Consider the following 17,066-nt stretch of genomic DNA (forward strand, 5'->3'; position numbering starts at 1 on the left):
TTCACCCAACCACCTAAAGTTTATTATTGTTTTAATCATTTACTACTATCCCATATAATAAAAGGCCAACGACCATAATGGCGTAACGACTGGAACGACCGACCGATCGACCAGTCGCTATGAGGTGCATTGACCACCTCTTGGTCCCTCCCCCGATCCCGCAGGCTCCGATTGCTGGATGGCCAACGGGGAACCATGGGGGAACCGGGGTGGCTGCAGGGCGGGATTGGGGACTGGCAAGCAGGCGGAAGGCAGACCTCTTGGTCCCTCCCCCCCCCCCCCGGCCTGCAGGCTCTGATCATGGTGAACAGGGAACCACAAGGAACCGGGGTGGGTGGCGGTGGGGCGGGACTGGCAAGTGGGCGAAAGGCAGATCTCTTGGTCCCTCCCCTCTGGCCTGCAGGCTCTGATCGCTGGATGGCCAACGGGGAATCATGGAGAACCGGGGTGGGTGGCGGTGGGGCGGGACTGGCAAGTGGGCGAAAGGCAGATCTCTTGGTCCCTCCCCCAGGCCTGCAGGCTCCAATTGCTGGATGGCCAACAGGAAATCACGGGGAACTGGGGTAGCGGCGGCAGGGCAAGAATGGGGACTGGAGAGTGGACAGAAGATGGCCCTGATCGCAGGCTAGGTGTAGGGACCTACCCGTGCATGATTTTGTGCGCTGGGCCTCTAGTTATAATCATAATGTATAGGCTGAATGTAGATAAAATATATGAAAGTCTCTATAACAACCTAACTTTACATTACAAAAAATTACAAAAGAACAAATAAAGCCTAGTTAGTAGAAAGAATAACAAAAATTAGAGCAGAAATAAATGATACAGATAAAATAGAGATCAATAAAACTAAGAGCTAGTTCTTTGAAAAGATTGACAAGACTTTTTATTTTAGTTAGACTCACCAAGAATAAAAAGAAATGACTCAGATAAACAAAATCAGAAATGAAAGAGGAACTGTTATAAATGATACCACAGAAAAACAAAGGATCATATCAGACTACTATAAACAATTAGTAGTTTATAGTAGTCTGATATGATCCTCTGATAAGACAAAAAATTGGACAATTTAGAAGAAATTGGCAATTTCTAAAACAACCTGCCAAGACGAAATCATAATGAAATGGAAAATCTGAACCTTAAATCAGTAATCAAGAACCTTCCAAAAGAAAAACATTAAGGACCAAACAGCTTCAATGGCAAATTCCACCAAATTTTCTTTTTTAGATATATTTTTATTGATTTCAGAGAGGAACAGAGAGAGAGAAACATAAATGATGAGAGAATAATTGATCAGCTGTCTCTTGCAAGCTCCCTACTGGGGATCGAGCCCGCAATCGAGGCATGTGCCTTTGACTGGAATCGAACCCAGACCCTACAGTCCATAGGCCAACGCTCTATCCACTGAGCCAAACCAGTATTCTTAAAAACAGCTCTAAAACACAGACATTTTCACATTACATGTTAGTTTTTTCGTGCAGAGCATTCACTTCACACACATTAATCTCCTTTCCCCTCACTTGGAAATCATCACTTCACTTTCTACTTGATTCCACTCACCTCAAAAACTAGTTTTAGCAGGAGAAAAAGCTAGATTCCTAGCTGCATGGTGGCAATGTACAATTAAAATCTGGTTTTTATCTACTAGTAAGCCAAAACAAATAATCTGCATACAAGTCTTAATTTTTTTTTAACTTCTACAAATCTCCATTTTTAATAGGTAAACTAATGGAAATAAAATATATAATTTCTTAACTTCCTCAAACCCTTGCCTCTGTTATATAAAATATTATGTACAATTATTCTCTGAGATAGCTGTTTATTACCCTTACTTTATGAAAGGGAAAACAGAGATCCAGAATGGGAATTTGAATAAAGAAGTCCAAGGCTTTTCACAGAGCTGCTTTCCAGCACAGCATGGGAACGGGAACAAAAGAAATCTCTGGGTAAATGCATCTAACTCCACTGCTTCTGCTTCTATTATTGCCACACAACAAAAGCTTTCAATCTATACACCTCCTATCGCACCCTCTCAAGATTAAGATCCATTTTTCTAACTATTATTGATCTATTAGAAATCTCCATCACAAAGCTTCAAAGATACTTCTCAGACAGTTCTCACCCAAACCCACTCCTGTTCTTGATAAAATTCCCTCTCCCAGTCAGTCACATGAACAATGATGTCTAGCTCTCCTGCTCAAATCCAATTATCTTTGATTCTACTCCATTCAGACTCAGTTACTTTGTTCCTAGGTTGTGACAAGAGTTGCCCTGCCAATAGTCACATCTTTCTCTAAAATTCATTTTCTAACCTGGTCACTAGATTGGTATTTTTCAATGTAAATTCTGATCATGTTTGCTTTTTTCTGCTTAAAATAATTTATCCAATGGTCCCTCACTGCATGACATGTCAGGATTTCCCATATCTGAAAGCTACAAACTGTAACTGTTAAACAACATAAACTTTTAAATAAGACTATGGATTCAGACTATGGCACCACTGCCCATCACCAGTATGACCACAAACAAACTAAATTCAGTTTTCTCATTTGCAGTAAATAAGACCTTTAGGAAAGTGCTCAACACAGATAAACACTCAGATAATAGCTATACCTTTTTGCCACTTTTCAGCTCCTACAACCTATCTACTCTTTTTCTCATCCCACATAATCACAGTACTTGGAGCCTCACCACTTCATTCCATCGCTTAAACAAGAACTCTTGTCTTTCAAGCGTCCATATTACTGTATATATATGATTTGGCCATCTTTTATCTGTGGCGAAATTATAGAGCAGCAAAATATCTTAAAGTTTGAAAATTATCAGAAGAAAAGTTCATACAGAAAGGAAAACTCTAAGATCAAATTATGCTATTAAAAACTTCTTGATGTATTATTTAGCATAGCAATCATTAGCAAATACTTTTTATAAAGGATGAATACTATTGAGACCTGTGATATAAAGGCCTAAAATTATTTGTGTGTTGACATCTGGGGAAAACTGTGTGGACCTTGAATGGCCTAACACCAAGTTCCCCTCCTTACTCTGCTCCTGCAGGTAAGGTCCCCCGGCCAGATAAATAAATCTCTTTATCACAGGGAATAGGCACACTTCCTGCTTATGCCTGAATAGCAGCCGTCAGAATTATTAAAATAAACCAATCACATCAGCTGGTGGGACCAGGGATCACTCTAGCCTCTTGATATGACAAAGCTGGCCTCCCATGGCCTCTCTCTGTCCTGGAGTGCAACTCCCATGTGGCCCTGCATTGCATGCTTTTGTCCCCCTCTCCCAGGCTAATAAGCATATGTGATTAATAAACTGCTGTTCATCTCATCTATTCAGTGTCAGGTGGTTGTGTGTTCAGCCATCCAATAACCCCATGGCAGGAATACATCCCTTACCAACAGTGAAGAGGAGACAAGTAAAACAAGAACTTACTTATAGGGGGAGCTTGAATTTAAGATATGTAACTAGGGACTAGGAAGCAATGAACTCAGTTAAGCAAGCAAATAAATATGTATGTATGTATACATATATCTATCTATATATAAAAAAGCCTAAGCAACCGTCCGACCGGTAGCTATGACGTGCACTGACCACCAGGGGGCAGACACTCAACGCAGGAGTGGAAACCACAGGCATGGAAACGTGAAACAGACTGATGAATCTCAGAGGGAAGGGGGCTGAGGGAGGGCCAGAAGAGATTAACCGAAGATCTTATATGCATACTAGAGTCCTGGTGCACAGATTTGGCATCAGCGGGGTCCCTTGGCCTGGCCTGTGGGGATCAGGCTGAAACCGCCTCTCCAACATCCCCCAAGGGGTCCCAGATTGCAAGAGGGCACAGGCCAGGCCGAGGGACCCCACTGGTGCACGAATCCGTGTACTGGGCCTCTAGTTTTGCGTGCGTGTGTGTGTGTGTGTGTGTGTGTGTGTGTGTGTGTGTGTATGTATAAGTATACATATACATAGTATAAATGTTACAAGGGCATGAGAAAGTTCTTCATAGATCTTCATTTTTACTTCACATATAAATTTATAAAAGTGTGTTTATCTAGTTTCCTATTCTCCAATGAATTGGAAGGGAGGACAGGAAAAGTTGAAATAACATTTTTATTTTTAAAAAATGTATTTTTATTGATTTCAGAGAGGAAGGGAGAGGGAGAGATAGAAATATCAATGATGAGAGGAATCATTGATTGGCTGCCTCCTGCATGCCCCCCAATGGGGATTGAGTCCACAACCCAGGCATGTGCCCTTGGCTGGAATTGAACCCGGGACCCTTCAGACCAAAGGCCAATGCTCTATCCACTGAGTCAAACCGGCTAGGGTGACAATTACATTTTAAAAAGGGAAGAATCTGAACCTATTTGACAAAGACTGTGGAAAACGAAGTTCCTTTATAAGAATGAAAAACTTACAAATCAAGTCCTGAAATTCAGAAGCTAAGCAAACCTCTTGAAAAGAGAACTCTAAAATTTTTAGTAAATGAATTTTTGTTTAAGAATAAGTATAAACACAGCTGGTGATGCTCAGTGGTTGAGTGTCGACCTATGAACCAGGAGGTTACAGTTCGATTCTTGGTCAGGGCACATGCCTGAATGGTGGTGGGCGTACAGGAGGCAGTTGATCAATGATGCTCTCTCATCAAGCTGATCAATGATGTTCTCCCATCATTGGTGTTTCTATCTCTCTCCCCGTCTCTGAAATCAATAAAAATATATTAAAAAAAAATAAGTTCAAGCTTACATCAATAACCTTTTCAGATGAAAATAATAATCAGGATTTTAAATTATGAGATAATGTAGATTAAACATTTCAAAACCTTCAGACTTATTGGCAACTCTACTGAGTGATAAAATAACTGGGAAAAATCTGTGATGTGGCCAGTCAAGTGGAAGAAAATGAATTCCATCCACAATTTTAGACAAACTTCCTCTACTCTTCTCTACTCCCTGCCCTCTAGAGAACTCCTTGCCAGTTCAAAAATTAGAAGATTAAAATTAGTTTATTAAGTAGTGAAAAATGGTCTTTGATGGAGCAAATTAGAAGACCTGGAAGTGAAATGGACTTTCTCAAAAATGACATCCGGGTAGTTTGTGATTCTTTCAACCTTCTTTAGATCAGAATTCCCACAAACATCAGAAAAAAACGTGGGCAGAATTCAGTTGTAAATTAAATTATTCAGACAAGGGGGAAACAAGGATATTCATTTTTCAATATCAGATGAAGTTGATTCCACTATTTTAAAAGAGAATCCCCCAAATCTTTTCTGTAGGAAAGAATGTCACCTTATCGATGAAGTTCATTTTGATAAATCTCATAGGGAATTGTTTCCTGCTTTCTACCAAGCACTAGCACTACTTGCTTATTGTAAATGCTAGGAAATAGCCATTTAGGATCAGAGATGTCTCAGACTGCAAACAGTGAAAAAAGTATTATGTTAATGCTGGGATGCTGCCTGCCACAAATTGTTCCTCATGTGCTGCAGGCAAGAGGGAGGATGCCTCTCATATTATACAGACCATGCCTGTACCCTGAGCCTACAGACAAAAATCAGTGCCTCCAGATGAGCAAATAATATTGACAGGTTGGGTGGCATTGACATGTCATGTTGAATCAAGGCAAACTTTTATCACATTGATGGGAAGATATTAGATACAATACCCAGAAAGATGACTGCTTGGCGCTAAATCCTGTGGAGGCTTTGTTTTTCTCAAGTTTCAATATATTTTTTCTTTCAGTGTTGCAACAGACTTAAATGGAAGAGAAGGCACATTTGGTATAAGAAGCTGTGATCAAAATCCTTAATATCATTATGGTATTCATTGATGATCCAGACAAATATCAATAAGGTATTGAATTGTTGCTCTGTCTTGGGTGATCCCCCAGAAATAATAGTTAGTACACAATATCAAGTGTTTACTATCCTATGTTACCTGGACCACAGAATTTGAAAATGTATATAAATTTAAAATCTTATGTTAAACTTACACTGCTGAGTAAGACTGAAAAACTTCCGAGGGAAGAAGATGCACATGAACTCCACATAGAGCTTTCTGCCTTGTAATCCTTGATTCTGTCACTCTTTGCATTAGTGCTACAGAATTCACCTTTCTCAGCAATGCCAAGCTTCATGGTGAAATGGCACAGGTAGAAGTGATTAGGCTATGTTGCCTCTTTAAGATGTGTCTGTTACTGGAAGAGGTAAGCATCTGGCAGTGCTACTTCAACTTTATGATTGCCAGCTACAACATGAAGGAACAACAGGGCGGGAGAATTTTCTATGGGCAGCCAATTAATTGTTGCCACCAATTTATAAAAACTGTTGGAAAAATTAATGTTATTTCAACTACCTGTGTTCATGAATTCCCCAAATTGTTTTGATGCTTTTGATAGACACTGTAAATTGGCAAGATTTTTACAAACACTAAGGTAAAATTATAGTTCCAGGAGATTTTAAAACTGTATGAAGAAAACTTAAATTCTTTAGCAGGAAGTGGAGTCCTCACCAAAGAAGCTATAAGTACAGTAACCTGACAAAAATGTAAGAATTTTTAAAAAGCCTTGAGCAACTGAAAAAAGGGGGAGATGAAAGTATAAAAAGCAGACATACATACCACAAAAAATAGCTATATGGAATCCAACAGTCCTGCAATCTATAGTAGCCTCAAAGTATACTGCACAGAAAATACACTAAAAATAATTTGTAATTCATCTTAATTCAAATTTAACCAGGAATCCTATATTTTATCTGAGAACCCAGCCAACAACCCCTCTAATTTCCATATGTTGAACATTATCCCACATAGTTATCTCCTCCTTCACTAAGGCAGAAGACGTCAGGGTAGAGATTTCCCAAATCAGGATTCAGTGGAAAGCTTTAAAAAGAAAACAAGAAAAACAACAACAGAGACCCATGTTCCATTCCAGACCTACTGAATCAATCTTCAGAGGATTAAGATCTAGAAATCCTCCCCACCCAGAGTGATTCTGATGGGTAGGCAGATATTACACTGCCTCATAAGGAACTCTATGCAAAACCTGAGGTGTTTGGACTTCTAAGGAAAGGAACCATAGGGTTCACCTGATTCTAAGAAATATGATACCAAAGGGTCACTACCTTATAGATGGTTAGTAAAGATAAAAATAGATAATAAGCATTTTTCACTTTAACAAGAATTATTTGACATCGTTTCCCTATAACTCCTAAACATTGTCTATGCCTTTTTGAGAGTTACAAGAATAGAAAAACACAATGGATTGGGCGGAGGAACCAAGATGGCGGCATAGTTAAACAACTAATCTGCTGCCTCACGCAACAATTTCAAAAATACAACTAAAAGACAAAAAGGTCTACCACCCAGAACTACGGGAAAGCTGGCTGAGTGGAAGATTTACAACTAAGAAGAGAAAGGAACACAATCGCTGAAAAGCTGAGGTACAGAGGCACGCGAATCGGGCCGGCGGCGGGCGGCTGGGTGCGCGGCTTTTCTTCAACCCGCAGGGAGACAAGCTCCCGATCACTCTGAAATCCAGTTTCTGGGGACACTCGGGGGACCCAGGCACCTACGGGGAGAAGCTGGACTCTCGGCCATCGGGTCGGAAAGTGAGAGTGACTTTTTTGCAGAGGTGCGCCCAGCAATCATTGTTTTACTGCGCTGGAACACGGGGCGCAGGGACTTGGAAACGGGAAAGGCAGAGACGGCTGACGCCAGCCATCGCCGTTGGCCACGCCCCAGCCTAGTGACGCTCTGAGACCCCACCCAGCCCTGAGACCCCGCCCCGCACATTCTACAAACCCGCCCAGGCTCCACTCAGCGGCTTTTGCATATAAATGGCCTGTTCTGGGGCAGCTCAACCAAATTAACTGCAGTTCCAGTCAGACTGCTCCAAAACCGCCCAAGCAAAGGAGGAGAAAACTAGCCCTTGCTGTAGCTCCTGCTGGGGGACACACAGTACACAAGGGTACACCAAGAGTGTCCACCTCAAGTAACTGGGAGGCTGACCCATTGAACCAATAGGACACCTTGTACACAAAACTACCCTACCAACTTAGGGAAGCAGAGAATATGAGAAGGCAAGGAAACAGATCACAAACCAAAGAAATGGAGGAGAACAAGCGACTGGACATAGAGTTCAAAACCACGGTTATAAGGTTTTTCAAGAATTTCATGGAAAAGGCCGATAAATTCAATGAGGACCAACTAGAAATTAAACATACACTGACTGAGATAAAAAATATTATACAGAGACCCAAAAGCAGACTAGAGGATTGCAAGAATCAACTCAAAGATTTGGAATACAAAGAGGCCAAGGACACTCCTCCAGAGAAGCATGAAGAGAAGAGAATTCAGAAAGTTGAAGATAGTGTAAGAAGCCTCTGGGACAACTTCAAGCGAACCAACATCAGAATTATGGGGGTACCAGAAGAAGAGAGAGAACAAGATGCTGAAAACCTATTTGAAGAAATAATGAACGAAAACTTCCCCCACCTGATGAAAGAAATAGACTTACAAGTCCAGGAAGCGCACAGAACCCCAAACAAAAGGAATCCAAAGAGGACCACACCAAGACACATCATAATTAAAATGCCAAGAGCAAAAGACAAAGAGAGAATCTTACAAGCAGCAAGAGAAAAACAGTTAGTTACCTACAAGGGAGCTCCCATACGATTATCAGCTAATTTCTCAACAGAAACCATGCAGGCCAGACGGGAGTGGCAAGAAATATTCAAAGTGATGAATAGCAGGAACCTACAACCAAGACTACTCTACCCAGCAAAGTTATCATTCAGAATTGAAGGGCAGATAAAGAGCTTCACAGATAAGAAAAAGCTAAAGGAGTTCATCACCACCAAACCAGCATTATATTAAATGCTGAAAGGTATTCTTTAAAAAGAGGAAAAAGAAGAAGAAAGATAAAAATTATGAACAACGAATACATATCTATCAACAAGTGAATCTAAAAGTCAAGTGAATTAAAAATCTGAGGAACAGAATAAACTGGTGAACTTAATAGAATCAGGCATAGAATAGGAGTGGATTGATAATTCTCAGGGGGAAAGGGGTGTCTGTGTGGGGAGTATGAGAAGAGACTGGACAAAAATCATACACCTATGGATAAGGACAGCGGGGGGGGGGGGGGAGGTAAGGGCAGAGGGGGGGTAGGAACCGGGTGGTGGGGAGATATGTGGGGAAAAAGGAGAAACAATTGTAATCTGAACAATAAAGATTCATTAAAAAAAAAAAAATCAGAGGGAAATGGCTTAAAATAAAAAAAAAAAAAGAATAGAAAAACACTTTTTAAAACTCTATCATATTTAAATAGTTTATGATCAAATGATCACTACTGCATGTCTGTGTTAATTTATTTTAATTTGAGTGGTAATCTGTTTTGGTAAGGTTTAAAGAAATTTTTTTCTTTATAATTATCATTTTTGAATGATAATTAAAAACAACTCCTCCCCCCCCCCCCCCCCCAAAAAAAAACAACACAAAAAAACAGGGCCCATATCACTTAATGTTAAACTAGGTCATCTACTGAATTCAACATCAATTTTTCTTTAAATGTTTTTATCATTTATTTAAAATATTAAGAAACCCATGAATCCAAAGGCATTATTCACTGTAAAAGTTATATAAGCTATTATTTATATTACATTTTCTTTCTTTCTCTCCTCTAAATCATTCCTCTCAGCCCACAAATACTAATTTTTTCTATCTTAAAAGAGAAGTATCCCTAAAATGAAACAGCAGGAAAAATTTAATAGTAGAAATATACCCACTTTTCCTATTTTGCTTCCCTATCAATTTTTTTTCAAGAATAATTTATACTTACTGTTTTCCTTTCTTATCCTTTAGTCACTATTTATTGAGCACAATACAGTGAGACTCAATCCTGGTGGCACATTCACATCATTTAGAAAGCTTTTTTTTTTAAAGGTGTATTTTTATTGATTTACAGAGAGGAAGGGAGAGGAAGAGAGATAGAAACATCAGTGCTGAGAGAGAATCATTGAACAGCTGCCTCCTGCACTCCCCACACTGGGGATTAAGCCCGCAACCTGGGCATGTGCCCTGACCAGAATCAAACAGTGACCTCCATGTTCATAGGTCAATGCTCAACCACTGAGCAACACTGGCTGGGCTACGCAGCTTATTTTAAAATATAAAAATAGTAGAGATTCCAGGCCTCTCCCATGAATGAAGCATGTGCATCCATATCCTATAAAATAAATCCTATATAATAAAAGCCTAGTATGCAAATTGTCCCCTCGACTGGGAATTCGACCAGGAGTCCAACTGCTCGCTATGATGTACGCTGACCACCAGGGGGCTGCATGAACCATGGTGGGCGTCAACAATGCGGCACTGGCAGCGGGCAGCAGTGGAGGCGCTGCTGGCCCCAATGGGCCCCAATAAGAGCAGGACCGTGGTGGGATGGTGGAGCAGGTGAGCGGGTGACACCAGGCCAAGGTGGGCGTGAGTGGGGTCCAATTACCCCACAGACAGCGACCAGGGGCTGACAGGCCCTGATCGCCCAATCGGGGCTGGGCCCCGGGCTGGGACAGAGAACTGGGGGTAAGTGGTGGCAACCAACCTCCTGCGGCGCCTGGGTGGGGGGCTACGACCTCTCACCTGATACCTGGGGGCAGGGGTGATGAGGATGGCAGTGCGGTGGGAATGCGGGGTGTCCGCTGAGCTCACTCTCACTCCTCCTACCCTCCCTGGGATGCCAGGGCTCACGTGCTGGGAAAGGCCCCGCACTCAAGTGCCAGGCGCCCGAGAGGAGCCTGCCCTGCACCTGCGCAGCCTCTTCCGGGTGACCTGGGCTGCAGCCGCCCGTTGAACTCTCCGTGGGTTTGAGCAGGAGTCCGCCCTGTGAGGCAGGCTGGGAGAGAGCATGCTGCCCTCCCGGCTTCCCTGTGGCACAGAGGCCCACGGCGTTGGGCTGCACTCACCGCATCTCTGCGTGGGGACTCAGGTGCCGTGACTCAGGTGGAAGGGGCGCACGGGGGCCCAGGTGCTGCCCAGGGCCCAGAGGTCAGCTGGGACCTGCCCTTCCACGCCAGATGCTCACGCTTCCATCATCAGCCAGGCCTAGGGACTGCACCCATGCACAAATTTCACGCACCTAGTTTATTTATAAACTCTCCAGTTGATTCTAATGTGCAGCTAGAGTTGAAATTCATTAATCTAATATATGCCAGGCACTCTACTGGTATTACAAAGATGAATAAATCAGAAGTCTGCCCCTAAAGAACACAGGAAATAAGAACATCAGGTAAACACATTAAAATTGGTAAATGTTTTAACAAAGGAGATACAAACTGCTGAGGCATCAAAGACAGGCAAGGATACAAAAGAAGATGAGGGAAGTCTTTGGGTCTGGTCATGAAGGATGAGTAGTTTATAATGCAGTCAAGACGGAAAGAACAGCCCGGCCAACATGGCTCAGTTAGTTAAGCTTTAATCTATGAACCGAGCTCACGGATCGATTCCTGGTCAGGGCACAAACCCAGTAGGGGGCCTGCAGGAAGCAGCTGATCAATGATTCTCTTTCATCATTGATATTTCTCTCTCTCTCTCTCTCTCCCCCTTCCTCTTTGAAATCAATAAAAATATATTAATAATAATAAAAAATAAAACTGAAAGAACATTTCTGGAAGAGGGAAAGCATATGCATTTTTTAGACCCCGGTAATCTGGCTTTTCTCTCTCTGTTCCTTGCTCCAAACTCTAGTAAAACTGCTCTCTTAAAGGCCACCATTTCTAGTATACCACTCAAATAGTTGGCCTTATCTGTATGTTTTTCCATCTGTAAAATGGGGATAATAATGAAGCTACTCTGACAATTAATTGTGATTAATTATATATAGTAAATACTGGATCTAGGGTAGTAGATATTTGTCATCCCTTTCTCCTAAAATCTTTCCCCAATATTATATTCCTTCTTAATCTCTCTGTAACACTGGCACTGCTCCTTCTGGAAATTCTCTTCAAGTTCTATGACATGAGCATCTACTCTGTGCCTGGTATTCACTTCTACGTCAAGGGTCACCTCCACCCCTTTTTTGTTTCTCTTATTCATAAATGAAAGCATAGCCGTCTTTGCTATGTCTAAACTTGTTCTTCTAAAAAGCTTATGCCATCTCGTGGCTTTGAGACAGGACAGTAAGCCTGGACAAGTGAAATAGGGAAAACTGAGACAGCTGAGCAGACAGACAGCAATTTACAGCAGATATAGTAGGTTACTACCTCCCTAGAAATAATATCTAGGCCTCAGTTGTATTTCAGCTCCAGACCCAGAAAAGCAGCAAAACCAGATAGGCAACACTAGGACCAGCTGTAATGACTGATGACCCCCTACCCTGACATTGACCAATCAATCAGCGGAGACCATGGCCCTGGAGGAGCACACCCAGAAAAGTGATGAATATTCTGCTGAAACTCTCCTGAGACCTCCCCTAAGATTCCACCTGCAAAAGAGGTAAAGGCTCAAGACAAAGGACCCAACGAGTGCTCTCTCTCGGAAGTAGCCCCTGCCATTCCCTTTCCCCTCTTCTTCAAATTCTTCCCCCACGGGTATGCATCTGCTAAACTCTAAGTGACCCCACAAGACTTGCAACCAGGGGAGCAATGGGCAGCAGCAGCTCGTCCCAGGTTAACCCCTGAATCTGATCTCAAGGCCTTTTCTCTGACTTCCCAGAGAGCTAGGGCAGCCCAGCCTAGGCTCTCCTATTGCTTCTTCTATGCTAAGCCCTTTCTTATTTTACATTTCCAGCATTAAATGTTCCCTCATAGTCACCTGGACTGGTGTTGTGAAATTTTTCCTGCATGAAGTCAAGAACCCACATACTACCAGTTGGACCTAGGCAGACCAGCTAAGGGCCAGGTCCCCTTTCCCGTAACAGCTTTAACCTATAAAGGGATTTCCAAATTGATATAGTCTCTGGGCCTGACCACTTTCCAATTTCCATTTCTACATTTCCATATCTGCTAGGCATGTTCATGTAGACATCCTGCTATCATCTCAAACACAGTATAACCCAAATCAAATTCACCATTACTCCTCCCAGCTGTGCATCCTTTCTTGTGTTCTCTAGTTGTGAGTGATAGTACCACTTTCCAGTCAACCAGATTTCAACGTTAACCATTATCTCTGATTCTTCCCTTTCCCCTGCATTTACTTACCAAGTCCTGTTCGATTCCAACTCTGAAATCTGTTAGCAATCTTTTTTTTTTTTTTTAAATCATGTGAAACTACTTTAAGCAGGGTCCTAACACTTAACCTAGCTTCCTCACTGTTCTCACTAGCCCCAATCTGTCCTAGACCTGTGTTTCTCAACTAGGGGCAATTTTGTCCCATAGGAGATATTTTTATTGTTATGATAACAGGGGTGCTACTGGCATCACATGGACCAAGGGTGCTATTAAACATCCTAAAATGCACAGGACAGCCCCAAAGAAAGAGTTATCTTGGTCCCAAATGCCAACAGTGATGAGGTAGAGGAACCCTGTGCTGTTTAACACCATAATTCATCTCTACATCTCTTACTTGCAAAGTACCTGAGACATAGCTTATATTCCCTACTTTTCTCCATTTCCCTAATTTTTCTTCCAATGTTGTGCACTTTCACACGACCTTATACCTCAATTGATATCTACCATCCTCCTAGGCAGAAGCAATTTTTCTATCTCCTGAATTCCCATGAACTTACTACATCTAATGAATCTCTGAATCTAGTCTTACATCGCGCCTACCAAACAGATGATCAATCACCAACCTTCAGTGAAACTAAAACTTAATCTATGGTGTCATTACTGCTATTCAGAAATACAATTCTCTTTTCCTTCTGTGATCCCTCTGAAATTAGGCTTTTAGATGTAACTTGCTTCAGTTAATTGAAATCTGAGCAGAAGTATAGTGAATCTAAGTGTGTGTGGGATGGGGGTGGGGAGAGTTTTAAAAACCAGTGTGCTAGTCACTACATTTCCTTCCCACTTCTCTGGGGACTGAGGGGAAAAAAGGCTAAGTTTAGATTGAAGCTCTCCAACAGTCTGACACTACGTGACTTCTGCTCCTGACCTACACTAGACATTTACAGAATGAGTGAAGAGATGTTGTACAAAGCTCCCGCCACCAACTCCCACATGCTAAGATTTTAGGTTGTTTATTGATTATATCCTTGTTTAGCCTGATTCATAATCAATGTAAGATGCATAATTTTATGTACCACTAAAAAAGGGAAAATGCTACCAATTAAGTATCATAAGCCACTGAGTGTACAATGCAGCCTTATAACTAAGACCTTAAAAAAATGGAAAATTATGAGCACCAAAATCAATGAAGTATGGTATATTTAGTAAATTAATGAATGTGGAGATAATTTTCAAAAATTATTTTTTTGCCTTAGCTGGTTTGGCTCAGTGGATAGAGTGTTGGCCTGTGAACTGAGGGGTCCCTGGTTCGATTCCGGTCAGGGGAACATGCCCAGGTTGCGGGCTCGATCCCTGGTGTGTGCGTGTGCGTGTGTGTGTGTGTGTGCAGGAGGCAGCCGATCAATGATTCTCTTTCATCATTGATGTTTCTGTCTCTGTCTCCCTCTCCCTTCCTCTCTGGAATAAAAATATATTTTAAAAAGATTATTTTCATTTGTTTTCACCAGAAACATTCTGAACTAAAAAGTGTAAGAAGTTCTGAGCCATTAGATTCACAATAAAATATGTAAATATCTGTAGTAAGTGGAAAAACGTAAAAATTGTACTTCTAATCTTCAAAATAAAATTTGTAAAATTCTCCTTTTTTGACAACTGTAGCTGGGTTCTATACATGAATGTCTTCCAACAAATTACTGCTTCAGGCAATTAGAACTGTAGGTCAGATAAGAAAACGGTAAGTTTTCCCATCATGCTTTCAAACTTAAAAATTACTTTGCACTCTCTGCTCTAGTGCTCTTATATCCTGTGTTCTCATACTAAAATGCAATGTTATATATATATATATATATATATATATATATATATATAACTACCCTTATTATTTTATGTAGAAATGGCTTCCAAATGCACTAAAAACATACTACAAATTTGTCTTAATGTGCAAAGACTGCAAAAATCCACTAATGTTACAGCAGCTATCAAGTTTCTGCTTGCTGTAGGAATTTTTACATTTTATTGGTGCAATGACAGAATTCATTCACCAACAGAATATAATTAGGAATGACTATTTTCTACATTAATAGCTTACGAATTGAATTTAGTTTTTTATTAATAAGAACACTACTCATACATTAATTATGATGGAATATAAAGGCAGCTTATATTGTTTTTACATACAAATAAAATTTGTGAGGCCAAATTATCGTTGCATACTTAGGAAAAAGCATATAAACTGCTTATAAAGAATACTTAGCATGTGTAAGTGATTTGAACCATAACAAATTATCATTACCTATAACTCAAAGTGCACCAAGAATTTCATTGACTATCTGAATCTTTAAAATCTATAGCACTATTTAGAAATAAAAAAACTCAGGTACACCAAATGTATCCTCAAAAAATTTGCCTTTATATGCTACTTATACTTTTCATGCAATTTTTTCTTTTAATTCTCTGAATTCATGATTCCTTTGTTCATTCACTCATTGAATCACTCTACTCATCACATGCAATATTAATGACAGATGCTAAAGATGACATTATTTCTGCACTTAGGAATCCCAACAGAGAAGACAAGTAAACAAATAACTATTGTTGAAAACTAATAATGTGTTATAGCTTTCAGAAGAGAGATTACACTTGCCATGTGATCTAAGCTAAATCTTGAGGGGACAGACCAGGGAGCAGTTCCAACAGTCAAAGTGGTTAAGTCATGAGCAGAGAAAAAGAACTATAATTTACCGTGTATTTAGTACATGCCAGGCACCATTTATTTTTGCAGCAACTAAATGGAGAAGGTGCTTCTGTTATATCCCCACACTTCAGAGGAAACTAGGCTGAGAGATCCATGAAGGACCCAGCAACTGTAAGTTTGGGAATAGAAAAGTGACATATTAAAACATTGCTTGGATATAGGAAATGAGAGGGATTAGTTTAGAAATTTTATAATAAATGACTAACAAGGGAAAAACTACATATAAGACATTCTTCTAATCCTACTTTTCCTCCTTTGGCTTTATTTCTTCCTCAAAAGAACAGGTACAATCAACTAGCATTCTGTACAATAAAATTTTGTTACTGAACAATAATAGTTAATAGCATAAATAACAAGTTAAATTTAATAGTCTGGTCAACTGAGAGATAATAAACCAAAAACTAATATAAATAAATCAATTTTTAAGCAAGAAATAAATTACTTGTCTAAGACATTTTGATGAGGGGCATGACAAGATTTAGAAACTGATTTTGATACAGAGCACAAAGAAAAAAAGCTAAAATAAAGCTGAAGTTAAAAACCTGGATGACTGGAATAACAGGAATAAAGAAATAAAGAAAAAAATGAAAAGGAGGAGATAGATTTCTGCCCCCTTTTGTGTACCAGGTGTACCGGATAATAATGGTGGATTTTATAATCAAAGAAAACACGATAATTTCAAGTGAAACATCAAAAGTGCTTTATTCAAAATAATGTCCATCGATAGCTACACATTTCCCCATCTTTCAGGTAATTTGTGGATACCATCCCAATAGAACTTTTCTTGTTTTGAGGCAAACCAGTCAGAAACCCAATTTTCCACTTCTTCGTACGTTTTGAAGTGCTGCCCAGAAAGTGCATGTGCCATCGATCGGAACAAGTGGTTATCTGAAGGAGCAAGGTCTGGTGAATACAGCGGGTGGGTTAATACTTCCCAGGCAAGATCTTTTAACGTGTCTTGAACTGGTTTTGAAGTGTGTGATGGTGCGTCATCATGAAGCAAAATTATTTTGCCGTGTCTTCTGGCACAATCTGGTCATTTCACGATCAAATCGTGGTTCAAATTGATTATTTGTTGTCAGTAGCAATCAGTATTAACGGTTTCACCTGGTTTTAGAAGCTCATAATACACCACACCTTCCTGATCCC

General features: G+C 40.5%; 1 protein-coding gene across 2 annotated transcripts in view; it reads right to left on the reverse strand.

Moving 5' to 3' along the window:
* Window positions 1-17,066, reverse strand: part of CAPZA2 (capping actin protein of muscle Z-line subunit alpha 2) — a 64,796-nt gene that overhangs the window by 42,332 nt on the left and 5,398 nt on the right. The window lies entirely within an intron of this gene.

This window comes from Eptesicus fuscus, chromosome 14, assembly GCF_027574615.1.
Source record: "Eptesicus fuscus isolate TK198812 chromosome 14, DD_ASM_mEF_20220401, whole genome shotgun sequence".
NCBI classification, from domain to species: Eukaryota; Metazoa; Chordata; class Mammalia; order Chiroptera; family Vespertilionidae; genus Eptesicus; species Eptesicus fuscus.